Source organism: Zalophus californianus, chromosome 7, assembly GCF_009762305.2.
Source record: "Zalophus californianus isolate mZalCal1 chromosome 7, mZalCal1.pri.v2, whole genome shotgun sequence".
Lineage (NCBI taxonomy): Eukaryota > Metazoa > Chordata > Mammalia > Carnivora > Otariidae > Zalophus > Zalophus californianus.
Genome location: NC_045601.1, coordinates 74,412,420 through 74,430,102, shown reverse-complemented (window position 1 = coordinate 74,430,102; position 17,683 = coordinate 74,412,420). Strand labels below are relative to the sequence as shown.

At 38.4% G+C, this 17,683-nt stretch overlaps 1 protein-coding gene across 1 annotated transcript in view; it reads left to right on the top strand.

Annotated features, from left to right (window-relative positions):
• Positions 1–17,683, top strand: part of LOC113927299 (cytochrome b5 reductase 4) — an 83,330-nt gene that overhangs the window by 5,974 nt on the left and 59,673 nt on the right. The window lies entirely within an intron of this gene.

The window sequence follows — 17,683 nt, the reverse complement described above, 5'->3', positions numbered from 1 at the left end:
GAACAGCTGCTCAACTCCCCAGAGTTTCTCAGGGAAATACAGCTGTGGATAGTACCCATAAGTTGGAATGAGGATTCTGCTAGATGCAAAAAACTCCTTTTGCCATTTTATTTTATTTATTTTTTTTAAATTTAAAAAAATTTATTTATTTGAGAGAAAGAGCGAGAGTGTGCATGCGTGTGCACGAGGAGGGAGGGGCAGAGGGAAAGGGAGAGAGGCTCACCGCTGAGCGTGGAGCCTGACATGGGGTGCCATCTCATGACCCTGAGATCATGACCTGAGCTAAAATCCAGAGTCGGCCACTTAACTGACTGAGCCACCCAGGCGCCCCTCCTTTTGCCATTCTCTAGGGTTTTGAATACCCTCCTTGCTCTTTCTCCATGCTGCCCACCTGTTTTACCAGGTGTAAGTATAATGACCGCCACACTGCCTGAGTGTTTTCTGCTAGACTGGGTGAAGTGGAGGTCAGTATGCAGGAGAATCTCTCAGCTGGTCCAGGCTGTAGGCGTGTGAGTTCTGTTTCTATAGGCACTTCTCCAGAAAACTCACTTATGTGAACCCTTTGTGTCTTAGTTATGTTAGATAAATGAGGCATTAATATAACACAGTCACACTTCGTTATTCATTTGGTGTATTGATGGAGATAAGGGACTAGTGTGCTATGTTTCAAAAGTAATACATACACTGCTCCCTGTTATATATCTCCTATAAGGATTGAATGCATGCCACTTTTTTCTGGTAAGGTTGTCAATTTAAGGATAAATTTGTTTAAAGTCTCTGTTACTCTTTTAGTAATAAGGCTTTTTCCCCTTTGCAAAAAGTTAAGTGTCTTTTTTTTTTTTCCTTTTTGACGAGTTCAGTTTATATTATCAAGAGCACTCAATTTAGGTGGTGCTCTTTGAGCATCCCCTCTAGTAGGAGAGGATAAATGACTGATAGTGGACACAGCTGAGTGAAGTGCCATTAGAAGCTATAAAGAAAGTGACATCAGATTGGAGGGAGGGAGACATGTGGGTTAGGAAAATCAGGGACACTCTTGTGGTAGTGATAGCTTAGAAGCTGGGGACAGGTGTTCATCAGAAAATAAGGAGGAAGTACATCAAAGTGGAGTGAAAAGCCTAACCCACAGATGCAGAAAGGCTTGAGAGACATTCTGGAGCTTAGGTTAACTGTTGGACAGTTATATAGAGAAGACTAGAAAGGTATGCTAGGTCAGATCGTAAAGGACCTTGAAAGCCAGGCGGAGAAATGTGTCCTTAATTTAGATGGCAGTATGAGCTCTAAGAGATATATGGATGTGGGGACATTGTGATCAGAGTATGCCTTGGAAACATTAGTCTGGTGGGTGGGTATAGTGAATTAAATGGGACAAAAAGCATTTAGCTCGTTACAGAAGTTCAGGTGTTCTTAGGGGAACCAGGGTGTTGACAAAGACAATGGAAAGTAGGATGAATTTGAGACAAACAGATTAAACAGATTACTGGTAATTTCTGAGACAGTCATAATTTAAAGTAAGCGTGTGACTATTGTCTTTTTCTTATTGTTCTAATTTAAAATATAAATGATACCTTCTTAAAAGGGGAATGTATACCAAATTTAGCTTTGAATGTCAGAGATAATGTTTGGGCCCAATTTTTAATCAAAGCTGTACCATAGGGAAACATGGTATCATGGTATCATATTTTCCCCCTTGATAAAATATTAAATTCTTCATTTGTCTAACAATTGCCCCATATTTAGATCTGTTCCAATTTCAGCTGATCGGGTTAAGGTAGACACAATTAGTTTTAGTATTTTTTTTAAAGAAATCTTAGAAAATATACACTTTGGTATGGGTTTTTATGGCTGATATTATGGGAATTATTTTCTTTTTTTGAGTATATATCAGTATTTATGCACATGTTCAGGTGTGTTGAGTCCAGTTACATACCTAAAAATGATGGTATGAAAAGAACACTTGGCTGGCAGCAGTTCACTTAATCACCATTTTCTGTGAAGTGTGTAATTACTGTAATGCAGTAGGAGGTAATTGGAACGTTGAAGGAATTGATAGGAGTGATAATGCTTTTTTAAAAATCTTGTTGAATTTACATTAATGCAAACTTTTGTAGTTTTCTCTGTTATTGCTGTTTCTTGAGAACTAAAGGTGATTTACAAACATGTGAAACTTTGAGCAAACATCTGAATCACTCATCTGTGAAAGCTCCGTAGAGCCTAAATCAGACTTTGTTTCCCCTGTGGTATATTTTATTGTAGGATGTAGTCAGTGTGGGTAATGATATATTAAGTCATGAAATCATTTTTTGGCAGCATGGTATACAGCCTTTGATCTCAGTGAGAGTGAGGGTGAGTGTAGCCTGATACTTAGTAACAGTCATTTGAATGAATGGTATTTAGAAAAAGTTGATTACCCTCAGTAGACTGGCTGCTCTGTTAAAAAAAAAAACTGATGGGATTTGGGGCACCTGGGTGGCTCAGTCAGTTACGAGTCTGAGTCTTGGTTTTGGCTCAGATCATGATCGCAGGGTCCTGAGATTAAGACCCTGGGTTGAGCTCTGTGCTCAGCGGAAAGTCTGAGCGTGTGCCCTCTCTCTCAAACAAACAAACAAATAAATAAAATCTTAAAAGTTTATCACATTAAGTTGCTCGTAAGAGATTTAATGGATTTCATTTATAACTTAGAAATAAACATGCTTTAATTTCTCCTAATGCTGATTATCTTATACTAGTAAATTGAAGAGGCTTGCTTGAGATCACTGTAAAAGTGACTTGAAATGGGTCCGTACTTTTCGTGTTTCATTAGTATTTAGAATATCTTTGGGCGCCTGGGTGGCTCAGTCGGTTGAGTGTCCAGCTCTTGATTTCAGCTCAGGTCATGATCTCAGGATCCTGGGATCAAGCCCTGCCTCTGCTCCGTGCTGGGTATGGAACCTGCTTGGGATTCTCTCCCTCCCTTCTCCTCTGCCCCTCCCCACCGTACACACTCTCTCTCTCTCTTAAAAAAAAATAAAAGAGGGGCACCTGGGTGGCTTAGTCAGTTAAGCATCTGCCTTCAGCTCAGGTCATGATCCCAGAGTCCTGGGATCGAGCCCCACATCAAGCTCTCTGCTCAGCAAGGAGCCTGCTTCTTCTTCTCCCTCTGCCCCTCCCCCCACTCGTGTTCTCACTCGCTCTGCTCTCTCTCTCTCAAATAAAAAAATCTTAAAAAAAAGAAAATTTTGGTAAATTGAGTCCGAGAAGTAATATTTAGTCCTATGATATTTCTAGTCCAGCTTCCTAGATTTCTAGATACATTTACAGTAAACGTTTTTTAAATTTTACTTTGTAGGATGGTAGTGTAAATTTTTGTGTGTACAGTCAATCCTCATTATTCGTGAGTTGCAGATTTGCCTACTCACTAAAATTGCTTTGTAACCCCAGAAATCAATACTCAACAGTGCTTTCATAGTCCTTTGCAGACATGAGCAGCGCAGGGAAAATGTGTTTGGCCCAAGCACACATTCCTACTTGAGGTTGAACAAGGCGATGCTCTGCCTTCCGATTTCCGCTCTCATACACCTACAGATGTGTCTTTCTTGAGGTCCGTTTAGTGCCATGTTTTTCATATTTTGTGCTTTTTGTTGGTGTTTTGGTTTAAAGTGGCCCCCAGGCGTAGTGCTGAAGGCTATGATGTGCCTCACAGAGAAAATATGTATGTTAGATAAGCTTTGTTCCGGCATGAGTTCAGTGCTGTTGGCTGTGAATTAAATGCTCATGAAGCAGCAATACATATTGACTAAGGTGTTTTTAAACAGAAATACACCTTAAGCACCACGGTTATGTATTGTTTGACAAAAATGTGACCAGAGGCTTACAGGAACCTAACGCTGCCTTTTCCCAAAGGAGCAATGGTTCAGTATTTGCTAATTCAGTGTTCACAGTGACTTTGGAGAACATAACTGCTGGGAGAAAAGAGAATTGACTAGGCTGTTTTTTTATTTATACTCCAGAAATAAAGTAAGTTTTATACTTTCTGGGTTAGATTCAAGTCCACCAAGAACAGAGCTGATGTTTCCAACAGTAAGCTCTTTTCTTTAGGGCCCCTTAGCTCCTTGCTTCACTTTTATTTTGAGAAACTGCAATATTATTTGTCTCTAGCAGAGAAACTTTTTTCTTCTAAGAACAGCTTTTCAAATCTGGGACTAACTTGGGGCGCCTGGGTGGCTCAGTCGTTAAACGTCTTTGGCTCAGGTCATGATCCCAGGGTCCTGGGATCGAGCCCCGCATCGGGCTCCCTGCTCCGCGGGAGGCCTGCTTCTCCCTCTCACACTCCCCTCGCTTGTGTTTCCTCTTTTGCTGTCTCTCTCTCTGTCAAATAAATAAATAAAATCTTAAAAAAAAAAAATTGGGGACTAACTTTTTAATTTATAATGAAATGTATTGTCACAGCTGTACAGAGTGTAACTGAACAGTAGTGTACTATTATTACAGGTAGCTCAGCTCTTCTGTACACAGTCCACTTTGTATATGGTCCTCATTACTTCTCGACAGCAGATTTCTGAACACCTCTTCTGCTATTGCTTGCTTGCTTAGGAAATACAAATCAACATTTTTTTACAGCTACACTTCCCCTTACTCATTTCTGATCTGATCTGTAGGTTTTCACATTGCCTGTTCTCCCCTATGAAATGCAGATAATCTCATCCTTGTCGATTTTATTCATTCTGTCCTGCTGACATCCAAGAAGGTTTGCTTTTACTGTCATTATCTCCTAAATTGTCAATCTTTTCCTTGCTTTTGTTTTTGTTTTTAAGTTTTCTTCTTTCTGTCCCTCCCTCTCATCCACTAAAAATTTGGTAGAGGAAGAGAACGGGTGGTTTTCGGGCCTCATCTGACCCACAGGGATTTTGTTTGGTTGACACAGAATTTTACAAACTTTAGCCAATGTTTTGCAATTTTTTTCTTTGTGGGAATGTTTTTGATAATTAATTTTAAAAAAAGATACAGGTTATTCAAATGTTCTTTTGTTCTTATGCCAATTTTTGCAAGTTATGTTTTTTCAGTGAATTTGTTCATTTTAATCTCAGTTATTGACCATATTGACATAAAGTTGTTTACAACATTCCCTTATTACATCTTTAGTGTCTTTAGGTTCTATAGTAATATACCCTGTTGCAGTCCAGATACTGCTAATTTTTGGCTTCTTTTTTTTTCTTGATCAGTCTTACTAGAAGTTTATCAATTTTTTTAACTTTTGGTTTTGATTTTCTTTGTTGCTTGTCCATTTTCTATTTCATTAATTTCTACTCCTATCATAGTTAGGAAGGTGGCTATTTCAAGACTCTTTTTCCTGCAGTATTGGCATCAGTATATTTATGGCGATAACTTGGCAGTTACTCTTGTTATATTCTTGACTTACCCCATTCTAAGCTTTTAAGCTTAAACTATTACAGTATGCTTTCTCCTGTTTTATTATATTCAACTCTGGATTGAATCCTGGTTTAGCATTTGTGTGTTATTCATTTTGAGTGCCATATGTAAACTAATTCATTAAGAAATTACCATGGGGTGCCTATTACCTGTAGTTCTTTTTTATGTTAATTAACAATCATATAGGATATCCTTCTGGGACAGTTTTTATTTCTAGTAATTTAATGAAACATAGCTTTTGCTTTTTTTGTTACCTGTGTGTAGTTGTCATTCATAAAAAATAGAGAAGTTAGTTTTGAACTTTTCCTCTATCTTGGTTCACTCATTTAATCAGTATTTATCATGCACTCTACCAGGTTCTGGGGATAACATGGAAATATAAAACAGAGATGGCTTTTGATTTTAGGGAATTTACAATGCGGTGGGGAGCACAAAGCATTAATCAGGTCTGACAAGTATTGTGAAGGAGAGGTATGCTGTGCTGAGTGAGGACTACAGAAGATGGAGCTGAGATCTGAAAGCTAAACGAGAGTTAACTAGGAGAAGAGGAATGGGAATGGCACTCTAGGCTCTGGGAAGAAGCATGTGCAAAGGCTGGGCGGTGTGATTGTGTGAGAGAGAGGTCACGTGCACACGTGGAGGTGTTTACCATGAGTAGAAGGTGCTTAAAGTTAGTGATTTCTGTTTTCTTTCTTCTCTCCTCTTATATTGGAAAGACACTTTTTTTTTAAGATTTTATTTATTTATTTATTTATTTATTTATTTATTTATTTATTTATTTATTTATTTGAGAGAGAATGAGAGCATGAGCAGGGTTAGGGGCAGAGGGAGAAGCAGACTCCCCGCGGAGCAGGGGTACTTGATCCCAGAACCTGAGCCAAAGGCACATGCTTAACCCTCTGAGCCACCGAGGTGCCCAAGACACACTCTTTTCAAAGATCGTACTCCTTCTAAGATATTTTCTTAACTATGGCTCATCTCTGTGTGCTCTTACCAGTGCTCTCCAGCCTCCTCATACCTTGGGCAGTTGCCCATCCAGAACTATTTAACACCCTTTAGTTCTTTGCTTTCTTTCTGACAACGGTTTCTTCCTTTAATCTCCTCATGACTTTGGCCCTCTTGGACTGTGTTTCTTCCCTGGGCTTTCTTCCTTAGCACTTGGTGTTGGACTTCTTTTAGAATATCTATAACACTTTTTGGCCATTTTTAATATTTTTCCTATTTAAATTGAGTTTGGGGATACTAATATACTGCTTCTCTCCGTACCCCTAGCTTCCAGCACAGGGCGTGGCTCCTAGTTAGTGTTCAGTAAATGTACCTGGAATCATTTGTATATTTTGATATGTGTAGGAGTTTTAAACCATGGTATTGTTTTATTATTTCACAGAATAGTAACCAGTGGAGAAACTTGATATTTGATGTTTCCAGATTATTGGCCCCTGGAGTTCCTTAATCAGTTTGAAACTTTGTTATTTCTGGATAGTTTTCTTATATAGATTCATGGTCCATTATTGAGTTTTGAGCCCCATTTTAAAATATATTAGTATTTCCATTAAACTCCTTTTTATAGTTTCTGTCTCTGTGATGATATTTCCTCTCTGTTAAATGTCATCCACATTTTCTACTAGATTTTTTTAAAGATATTAATTATAGGGGCGCCTGGGTGGCTCAGTCGTTAAGCATCTGCCTTTGGCTCAGATCATGATCTCAGGGTCCTGGGATCGAGCCCCACGTAGGGCTCCCTGCTCCACAAGAAGCCTGCTTCTTCCTCTCCCACTCCCCCTGCTTGTGTTCCCTCTCTTGCTCTCTCTCTGTCAAATAAGTAAATAAAAATCTATTTAAAAAAGATATTAATTATAGTTATTTTAATATCCCTGTATAATAGTTCTAACATATACACCATCTTAAAGTCTGGTTTTGTTACTGTTTTATTTTTCTCTCTTGACAATGGGTTTTTTGTCTTTTTTTTTTTTCAGTGTGACTTGTAATGTTTGATTGAATGTCACACATTGCATAAGGTGCACAGTAAAACCTGAAGTATTTACACTTAGAAACGAGTACACTTTTTCTGGCAGACAATTAGGTTGAGTCAGTCTGGGTAGTAGCTGAGCTGGGTTTGGGGTGTATTGTTGCTATTGTTACCATCAGTATACTGCAGACTTCAAACTTCTCCCACAGTGGGTTGCTGCTAACTTGTTTGTGTGGGTCCCGCCATGGTAGAGGATTTTCTCCTTGTTCCTGTTGCACTCTTAGCTGACAGCTTGCCTTACATTGTTGTGTAGGGTCTCCTTCCATGCTCCCAGCTGCTCTTGCTTGTTACTTGGTGCAAGACTTGTGGTGGAGGCAGAAGGGGTTTTGCAATTTTCCTGTTTGAGCCTCAGTCTCAGGGGGGTCCTGTGAACTTGAGCCCCAGAGGCTGACCTTTTTCAGTGCTTGTGTCACTTCCCCAGTGGAAATTACTTCTGCCTCATCCTCGGCACAGGATCTGGAATACCGGCAGGTTTTTTGTCTCTCCCCAACCTCCTCTCCTCCTGACCGCAGAGCTTTGCCTTGTATCAGTAGGGCAGAGGGTGTAGGCTGTGAGCAATTGCCCTGCCTCTCTTCTAGTGCTAGAAGAGCTCTATTTTGTATCAGCACAGAGTGTGGGCGTGAGTGGGCTTTCTGTCCCTCTCCCAGTGTTGATCTTGCATTTGCCTAGTGTCAGACCAGAGTGAAGGAGGATGTTTGTTTCCTTCCCTTTCCAGCAGCAGCTAACATCTGCCTGGTATTAATGCAGGAACTCAAGAATGAGAGGCTTTACTGTACCTTCCCAAGCAAACGGACAACTTTTGCTGCATGTGAGGGTTCATTCTGAAGCACGGATGAATTTCTTGCTTCTGCCCCACCAGTAGCTGATAATCACCTTGTGTCTGGGCAGTCTGAAAGTGTGCATAGACTTCTTGGTACTCCTGCTTTACCCTCAAATCTTGGAGCAAGCATTGCACACCAGTACCAGCAATATTACTTTCTCAGCTCTGCCCTGCTTGTCCTTCTCATAAGCATCTCTTGAGGTGGGAAACTGTGAAAAAGCAATTTGTGAGTGGGTACAGAATCCTGTGTCTGAGGCCTTCAGGGTTCTAAATTGGCATGAGTGCACATTTGGCCCTTAAAGAGTTTGTTGAAACTTCAGTTCTTTTCTAGCAATGTCTCTTTTTCCCGTGCTCTATCAAAGATGAAACAATTCATAAGTCCCACCTCCTCAGAGGGGCTTATCACTCTAGAGTTTAGATTACTGGTTGCCTTATGATCTCATTTTCCGGATGGGCTCAGAAACTTACGGTTTTTATGGATTGCCTGGCTTTTTCTTTTTTTTTTTTTTGCTTTATTTCATTTTTTATTTTTAAAAGATTTTATTTATTTGAGAGAGAAACAGAGCACAACCAGGGAGAGGGACAGAGGGAGAGGGACAAGCAGACTCCCTGCTGAGCGCAGAGCCCGATGTGGGGCTCGAGGTGGGGCCCATGCCAGGACCCTGAGATCATGACCTGAGCCAAAGTTAGACATTTAACCAACTGAGCCACCCAGGCACCCCTAGCTTTTTCTTTTTGTTAAGGGTAGGAACAAATATTTCTTGTGGTTTTCTACTTCTGAAGTTCATTATTATATCTTGGAGCTAATCTTTGCAGCTGCCTTATTTTGGAAAATAAGAAATAATCCAAAGCACAAGGACATACTTGTCCCCCCCCCCCCCCCCCCCCCCCCCCCGCTGCCAAGTAATTAATAACAAGGCAGTCAAGTGCTGGTTGGTAGCTGTCACTGGTAGACCTAAGGCATAGGCAGACAGAGGGAAATGATCCCATGGAATAGGGAAAACTAATCTTTTAGAGAGAGGGTGTCTTGCTTAATATTGATATACATTGTAAATCTGCTTTAAGTATATAGTAAATGTGGCTATTGCTAATGATGTTTTGTTATTGTTCTCCCTAGGAGAGGTTTGTGATTTTTTTTTTCAGAATATTTAGAGTGTAACTGATTCCTCAGGCTGTTGGTTAATTTTTAAAGCTTTTACTGATCAATTTCCTTTTAAACTAATTTCCTAGTTAAATGTCAGGGCTGTTTTTCCTAATACTAATGTCACATAGGATGATCTTTGATAATTATGCCCTATTGATGTTCTGAAGTGCACAGAGGCCTTTATCACATCCTATTTAAATTTTCCCATGCAAACTGAGGCATTCAGTTCAGATTGTCTTGGCTCTTTTGTAAATTGGACTCACCATCATTGAGGTAGTTTGGTGGAGTTAGAAGCTCCAAGTTGTATTCACGATAGTTGTTACCTCACTCTTTTCTAGTTTCTCTGAGGCAGTGCTGGTCTCATTTTTCATCTTTCTTTTTCTTTTTAAAATTGTGCACCAGAGGTTGGCAATTTAAGTTGCTTAGATACTAATCTTAATTTTAGAGGCTTTCTTCAAATGTCTGCCCTTTTATTTTGAGAGTGATGGACCAGAGAGCTAAATGGAAGCTCCGTGTGTGGGCAGAACTCTTTTATGCATTGGTTTGGCTGCACTGGCAAGGTGTCCCCAACCGATGGTATGCAAGTCTTTTGGGCTGGAATCCTCCCCATCATCTGCAAATAAGTGTTCTGAGGGTTATTTAGGAAATGGGAGCTGCTGGAATGGTGGTGGTAGGAGGTGGATCTTAATGTTTTGACATGTAAGCTTTTGCTTCTGGATTTTAGTTCAAGCCTCTCCCCACTCCCAAGTGTGTTTCCTTTGGTATAATGTTTCTCTGGTTCATCCTCTCTAGAGAATAAGCCTGCACTTCTTGCAGGGTTGGGAAGGGGCTGGTTGCTTGGTAGTGTAGGATGGGGGAGGGGATTTAAGGCTCATATTGCTGCTTCAATTGAATTCAAGATCTTCCTGCCCTCTAACTTCAGAACTACCTGGAATCTCTGATTCTTACACTTTTGGCGGGGGTGAGGGTGGAGGGGATGGGTTCTCTTGCACACACTGGCTTTTTATAGGTTCCCCTCCAACTTTCACAGGGTCTATTTCACCTTTCTTCATTTTGCTAAGAATGTTATCACTCATCCATTTGGCTTTCAGGCTTCCGGAACTTTATTGCTGTCATCTCTTCTTCTGATTTCTGTGTCTTTTTGGTTTTATGTGTTATTTATCTTTTGCAGTCATTTTAGAAACTTTTCAGGAGTATAAGAGACGAATGCTTTTAATCCTGAAATCCTAAGATGCTCTACTGTCCAGCACCTAGTTGGGTAAACTGGTTAAAGTTAAGTATATATACTAGATATCCCTAGAACAATTACTTTAAAAATAATGTGAGGAGGTATAGCTAAAAAGTCAATAGATAAAATGAAATTCTAAGAATATTTTGTTAACCCAAAAGAAGGCAGGGAGAGAGGAATAGAGAGACACAGATAGAAAACTTGGAAGAAGAAAAAAATTCGAGGGTTAAGGATGAAGACTAGATAAAATGGTTGCTCTAAATTCAGCCACATCAATAATTGAGTGTAATGGACCAGTGATTTGAATTGAAAGATACAGATTGTGTGATTGTGCATCAGGACCTAACTACATGATGGTTATAAGGAAGGGATACACTGTATTTATTTGTTTTGTTTGTTTATTTTGCAGTGTTTTATATAATTATTTGTCTTTGGTTTTGCATTTCCAGTCAAAACGTTGGTTTCCAAAGTTACTTAGGTCAAATTCCTTTTCTTTGTTTCTTTTTTTTTTAATTGAAGTTTAATTACATACAGTGGTATATTAGGTTCAGATGTATAATATAATGATTAAGCAATTCTATACATTACTCAGTGCTCATCACGGTAAGTGCGCTCTTCATCCCCTGTATCTAATTCACCCATCCCCCACCCGCCTTCTCTCTGGCAACCACCAATTTATTCTCTGTATTTAAGAGTCAGGGTTTTTTTTTTTTTGCCTCTTTTTTTCCTTTGTTCATTTGTTTTGTTTCTTAAATTCCACATATGAGTGAAATCATATGGTATTTGTGTGTCTGATTTATTTCAGTTAGCATAATACCCTCTAGGTTCATCCATGTTTTTGCAAATGGCAAGATCTCGTTCTTTTTTTCTGTGGCTGACTAATATGTCAATATGTATATATACCACATCTTTATCCATTCATCAGTCGATGGACACTTGGGCTGCTTCCATATCTTGGCTATTGTAAATAATGCTGTAATAAACGTAGGGGTGCACATATCTTTTCAAATTAGTGTTTTTGTTTTCTTTGGGTAAATACCCAGTAGTGGAATTATTGGATTATATGGTATTTCTACTTTTAATTTTTTTTGAGGAACCTTCCTACTGTTTTCCAAAGTGGCTACACCAATTTATATTCCCACCAACAACAGTGCATGAGGGTTCCTTTTTTTCCACATCCTTGCCAACACTTGTTATTTCTTGTGTTTTTGATTTTAGCCATTCTGACAGGTGTGAGGTGATTTCTTACTGTAGTTTTGATTTGATATTTGCTTTTTTCTGATGACGAGTGATGTTGAGCATGTTTTCATGTGTCTGTTGGCCATTTGTGTGTCTTTGTAGAAATGTCTATTTAGGTGCTCTGTAGAAGGGATACACTTTAAATACAAATACACAGGTTGAAAGTATATGTGTAAGAAAATGTATAATATCTAGACAGTAAGTATAACAAGGTTGGCCTATATTAATATTAGATAAAGTATATTACCAAAGACAAAGAATCTTACTAGAGATAAAGACATTTCATAATGTTAAGAGAGTCAGTTCATTATGAAGACTGTTTATGCTTTATAACAAAGCTTCAAAATACATGAAGCAAACATTGATAGTATTGAAAGGTAGAATTAAAATCCACAGTTATTGTTGCATGTTTTAACACCCTCTCTCAGCAGGTGATAGAACTAGATAAATATCAGTAGGCTTAAAATTAAAGTAATGTGCTATTTCTTTACTGAACACAAGATGGCAAAGTGGTCACAGTCCTTGCAAAAATGGACCTGTACATTTGAATATAGCGAAATATGCTTTGATTTTATTGTGTGAACACACCTTTTTCCTTCATTGATTTTAGAGCCAACAAAATGAACAGTAGTGAATAGTGAAATAGGAATACTACAGTGTAGTTGCATAATACTTGACGTGTACATGATAGGCATTAAATACATTTTTGTTGAGTGCATATAATGTGGGGCTTTAGAGTTAAATTTCTGTTTGAATTTTAAACAAAAATTAATTTTAAATCTGATTATAAAAATTGTATAAAACTACAAAAATTTGAGTACAAAAAATACTTACAGCAATAGTTCTCAAACTTTTTTGGCTTTAAGATCTCTTTACTTTTGTAAAAATTATTGTTGACCCCCAAGGAGCTCTTGTTTATGATGGTTTTATCTATTGATGTTTTTGCCTTTCAGAAATAAAAATTATGAAATTTGAAGAGGCAGCTCTTTCTGCGCACAGGTCCTGTCGCTGTGCTTTAATAAAACCAAGATTTTATTTATTTATTTATTTATTTATTTGAGAGTGAGAGAGAGAGCACACGAGCGTGTGAGTAGGAGGAGGGAGAGGATCCCAAGCCAACTCCATGCTGAGTGCAGAGCCCGACTTGGGGCTCGATCTCATGACCCTGCAATCATGACCTGAGCTGAAATCAAGAGTATGATGTTCGGGGCCCCTGGGTGGCTCAGTTGTTAAGCGTCTGCCTTCGGCTCAGGTCATGATCCCGGGGTCCTGGGATCGAGCCCCGCATCGGGCTCCCTGCTCGGCAGGAAACCTGCTTCTCCCTCTCCCACTCCCCCTGCTTGTGTTCCCTCTCTCGCTGTGTCTCTCTGTCAAATAAAAATAAATTTAAAAATCTTAAAAAAAAAGAGTCTGATGATGTTCAACTGACTAAGCCACCCAGGGGCCCCAATAAAACCACTTAAAAAAAAAAAAAAGACATTTAAAGAATATTTTTAAGTTAACTTTAAAATAAAAACAATAAACTCACCATATGTTATCACAAATAATAGATATTTTTATGAAAAAATAACTGTATTTTCCAAAACAAAAACATAGGGAAGTGGCATTGTTTTACATTTTGGCAAATATCTTTAAAGTGTGACTTCATAGGTGACAGTTGTATGCTTGTGTCACCTTCTGCACTTAATATACTTGTGGAACAAAGATTTTTAAAAAGGCAGATGACATCTTGTTAGTATTCCTACAAAAATGTTTTGGCCTTGGACCACCCACCAAAAGACTTTTGAGCTCCCGCAGGAAGCTCTGGATCATGCTTTGAGAATCTCTGACATAAAATAGAACAAAGAAAATGACAAATTATCAGTGCGTGTGTGGCCTCAAACCATGGGGATGCAGTTCACTCCTTATCAGTGGGCCATTATGGTTCACGTGTAGTTACCTAACCTGAAAAATTGTGGGAGCCTCATCTGGAAGATAGATTAATAGGTATAAATATCACTTGAGGCTTACATTGTGGTGTCAGATATAGAGCTGGGGTTGAGAATGAGTTGGAGCTTACTGCAATCCAGTTGTGAGTTCAGTTATCTGAGATAAGTGATTCAGGTTCTGTGGTTGGGAAGAGGCTTTTTCTGTCTATGGGAAGTTGGAGTGGTGACTGAAAAAGAGTGCTCTGAAATTGGAAGCTTCCCACATTGCTGCTGGGAATAGAAAACATTCTGGCAGTTCCTCAAAAGGTTAAACATAAATTGTGTATGACCCAGCAGATTTACTTCTATGTATAGACTCAAAAGAAATAAAAATATATGTCCACACAAAAATGTGTTCATGAATGTTCATAGCAGCATTATTCCTAATAACTCCAAAGTGGAAACAACTTAAATGTCATTGAACTGACGAACAGATGAACAATATGTGCTCTATCCATACATGGAATATTATTCAGCCATAAAAAGGAATGATGTATTGACACATGCTACAACATGGATGAACCTTGAAAATATTATATTCAGTGGAAGAAGGCAAATAAAAGACCCTATATCGTATGCTTCCATTTATATGAAATGCCCCAGATTTGCTAGTCTCAAGACAAAACATACATTCGTGGTAACTTAGGGCTGGGGAGGATGGCAGGAATGCTGCCTGAAGAAGATTTTTGCATATTGTTAAATCATAGTATCTGTCATGTGGTCAGTGACCCCTATACAGGGACTCATGTTCCTCACAATATCAACATCAAAAACTCAAAGGGGCTTTTTCCTTTTTAAAGAAGTAAGGCGTCTCCTTTTGTTTGTTTCTTTTTTAACACTTTTTAAGATCAGATAATGCAACCAGTGTTAGCCGTGTCTCTTTTTAGCCTTGGCTTCTAGGGAGTTCAGGATGACATTTAATGCTCAGTCATAGTAACATTGTTAGTTGGGTTAAGCGACTGGTATATTTTCTTTTGCACGTTTTGTTGTGGGTTTTTAAAATTTTTACACACAAATATTTTGTTGTAAGATGCCTTACTCTTTAGCAGTAGCAGTTAGGGTTTAAATTACAACAAATATAACAAGTATATGTGAAAAACTAGGGGCAGCATTTACGAAGATGGAGAAGAGTTCTTTGTGTGTAAAATGGCAACATTGGTTTTTAGGTATAAAAATGATATTGATCCTTGAACTAAGTCTTTAAATAAGCAGTGAGCTCCTAGACACTGGTACTCTTCAAGCAGATGCTGGATGATGGTCTGTCTGTAGATCTTAATAGAGGTGGGTCCTGTACTGGATCAGAAATCAGACTAAAAAATGCCTTTAGAGTTCTCCCAGTCTTAAGACGCTATCATTCTGTGATTGAATTGGTAGTATAGGTTTCTGATGATACAAAGCACTAAATGGTAATTTTAAATTGAGTAATTTTTATTCTAAGAACTTATTTGGGAGCTCAGAGTTCCAGACATATAACACAAGAGATAATTTAGTTTGAAAATACTAGAACAGGTACTACCAGTACATTGCCTAAAGAACTCAGTGTAGCTGTTGTTCTGAATGTGTGCTTTCAGTTGCACTGCAGCTCAGCTAGGATGAATTAGCTAAAATATGTACCCCTGAATATTGCTAGGGCATTTAAAAAGTGTTGTCTTTAAACATTAGAGTAGATGTTCCTAATAAAACTGTTGTATTTTAATTTTAATAAGTTGTTCTTATTTATTCATTCAGTTACACTGAGATATAATTGACATATAACACTTTATAAGTTTAGGGTGTATAACGTTATGATTGGTATGTCTGTATATTGTAAAATTAACTTGCTCTTCTTAACAGTACTCAGTCAATCCTTATATCTACTCCTGGTTAGAGTTTAAAAAAAATAAAATATCAGGATGGGTAGATAAGATGGGTGGATGGGTGGGTGGATAGATAGAGTGATTGACTGATCAGTAGATATTCTCCCTAATTCCCCCTCTGCAACTGAAGGTGACCCATGTAAATGATCTAAAAGCACCAGTTGGGCTGTGACCAGAGGATCTTGGTCACAGCAGTTTTGTGCCATTCAAGGTTGGTGTTTTGTGAATCTCTTCCTGCCCATTTTTGTTCTTAGTGTCATTATTAGGATTTAGGTTTTACAGAATTCATTAATAGCCTAACATTAAGTTGAGATTGTGTCTTTGGGTCCCTAAATACCATGTATTTATATTTAATGGGCAATTGGTTGTACAAATCTGTGATACTTGAGCAACTAGAGCTATAGGAAGAAGTTAATTGTGTCATTGTAAAATTTAGAAAAATGCAAGCAAAATTAGTTTCAAAAACCAGGTGGTAAGAATCAATGGGAGGCTCTAGGCTAGAGATTACTGTCTAAAAACCATGTATAGTACAAGTAGAATACAATCAAGCATGAAAGAAAAGCATAAAGTTAGGTTCTTTGCATTTGTTTTCTTCTGCCCCATTCAAGTTTTAGTTTTAGGAAATGCTTTTGAAAAGGGAAAAGGAAGGAGATAAGATAGAGGAAGAAAAAGAGAAGAAAGAGCCTCTGCACCAGAGGAAAAACATCACTTGCGTTTTGGGAGCTGGGTTTATGTCTCATAATTAACAAGTTACTAACACTGCCAAGTGTGGTTGGATCTAACATTTCTTGGACTGAGACACTTACAGTTTCAATTCCTTACAGTGAGGGATTTTATAGGCATTCCTAGTTTTGTCCATTTGAAGAGCATGGAAGCTGTTCAGGTCTGGAGTGAGAATATGAGAGGATAAGGGTCAATCTAAAGGGTTGAGATCGAAGAGAACACATGTGGGATGTTCTAGGCTTTATATGCTGATTATGGATAGCTGGCAAAGCTCCCTGTTTATCTTTCTGCCAGTTGCTGAAATATGAAATTCTATCACAGAAAGTTCATGATTGTGTGTTGTAAGTTTCATGTTCTTGAGAAACTACAGTTGAGGTTTGGTGGCCGAGAAGGTTTGGAATTCCAAGTAAGGCATTCTATCTTAAAACAAAAACAAAAACAAAACCCCCCAAAAAAACCTGTTGGGAATAATTCTGACCCTAATCATTACCTCTGGCATTTGTGGTCTATGGATTTTAAGCATTAAACAATAGGAAAAATTCCTTCCAAATTTGGTAGAGAAGGTGGAGAGCGAAGAGAAAGGAGAGAACTCTACCAGTCATTTTGGTTTTTTTTCTTCCTTCCTCAGACTTACTTGGAGGACTGCTAAAAGAGATTTTGTGAATTTACTTCTTTTTGTTGTCTAAATTGCTTTTAAGCCATCTTATAAAGAAATCTACCTGGTTGGGGGCGCCTGGGTGGCTCAGTTGGTTAAGCAACTGCCTTCGGCTCAGGTCATGATCCTGGAGTCCCAGGATCGAGTCCCACATCGGGCTCCCTGCTTAGTGGGGAGTCTGCTTCTCCCTCTGATCCTCCCCCCTCTCATGCTCTCTCTCTCTCATTCTCTGTCTCAAATAAATAAATAAATAAAATCTTAAAGAAAAAAAGAATTAGTTTAAAAAAAAAAAAAGAAATCTACCTGGTTGGTTGGTCTCTAAAATTGAACTTGTGGAAAAACTATACAATACCTTTTTGGGCCTGAAATCCAATCTCTTCTTTCCTCCCAAGATTATCATATAGGATGAAAATTTTAAGTTACCTAAAGTTATTTAAATTCATGGAAGTCATAACATAAAGAGAGAATAGCCAGGATATAAGAAAACCAGTTGATCTCATTGTACCTTGAGGTGTCTTCAGGGCTGGATTTGTCTACTGTCTAGTTTTCAAGTAAAAGATTAAAAAGCAATTCATTTCCTTGGGAAGGCTATTCATTGAGCAAATTTTCCTCC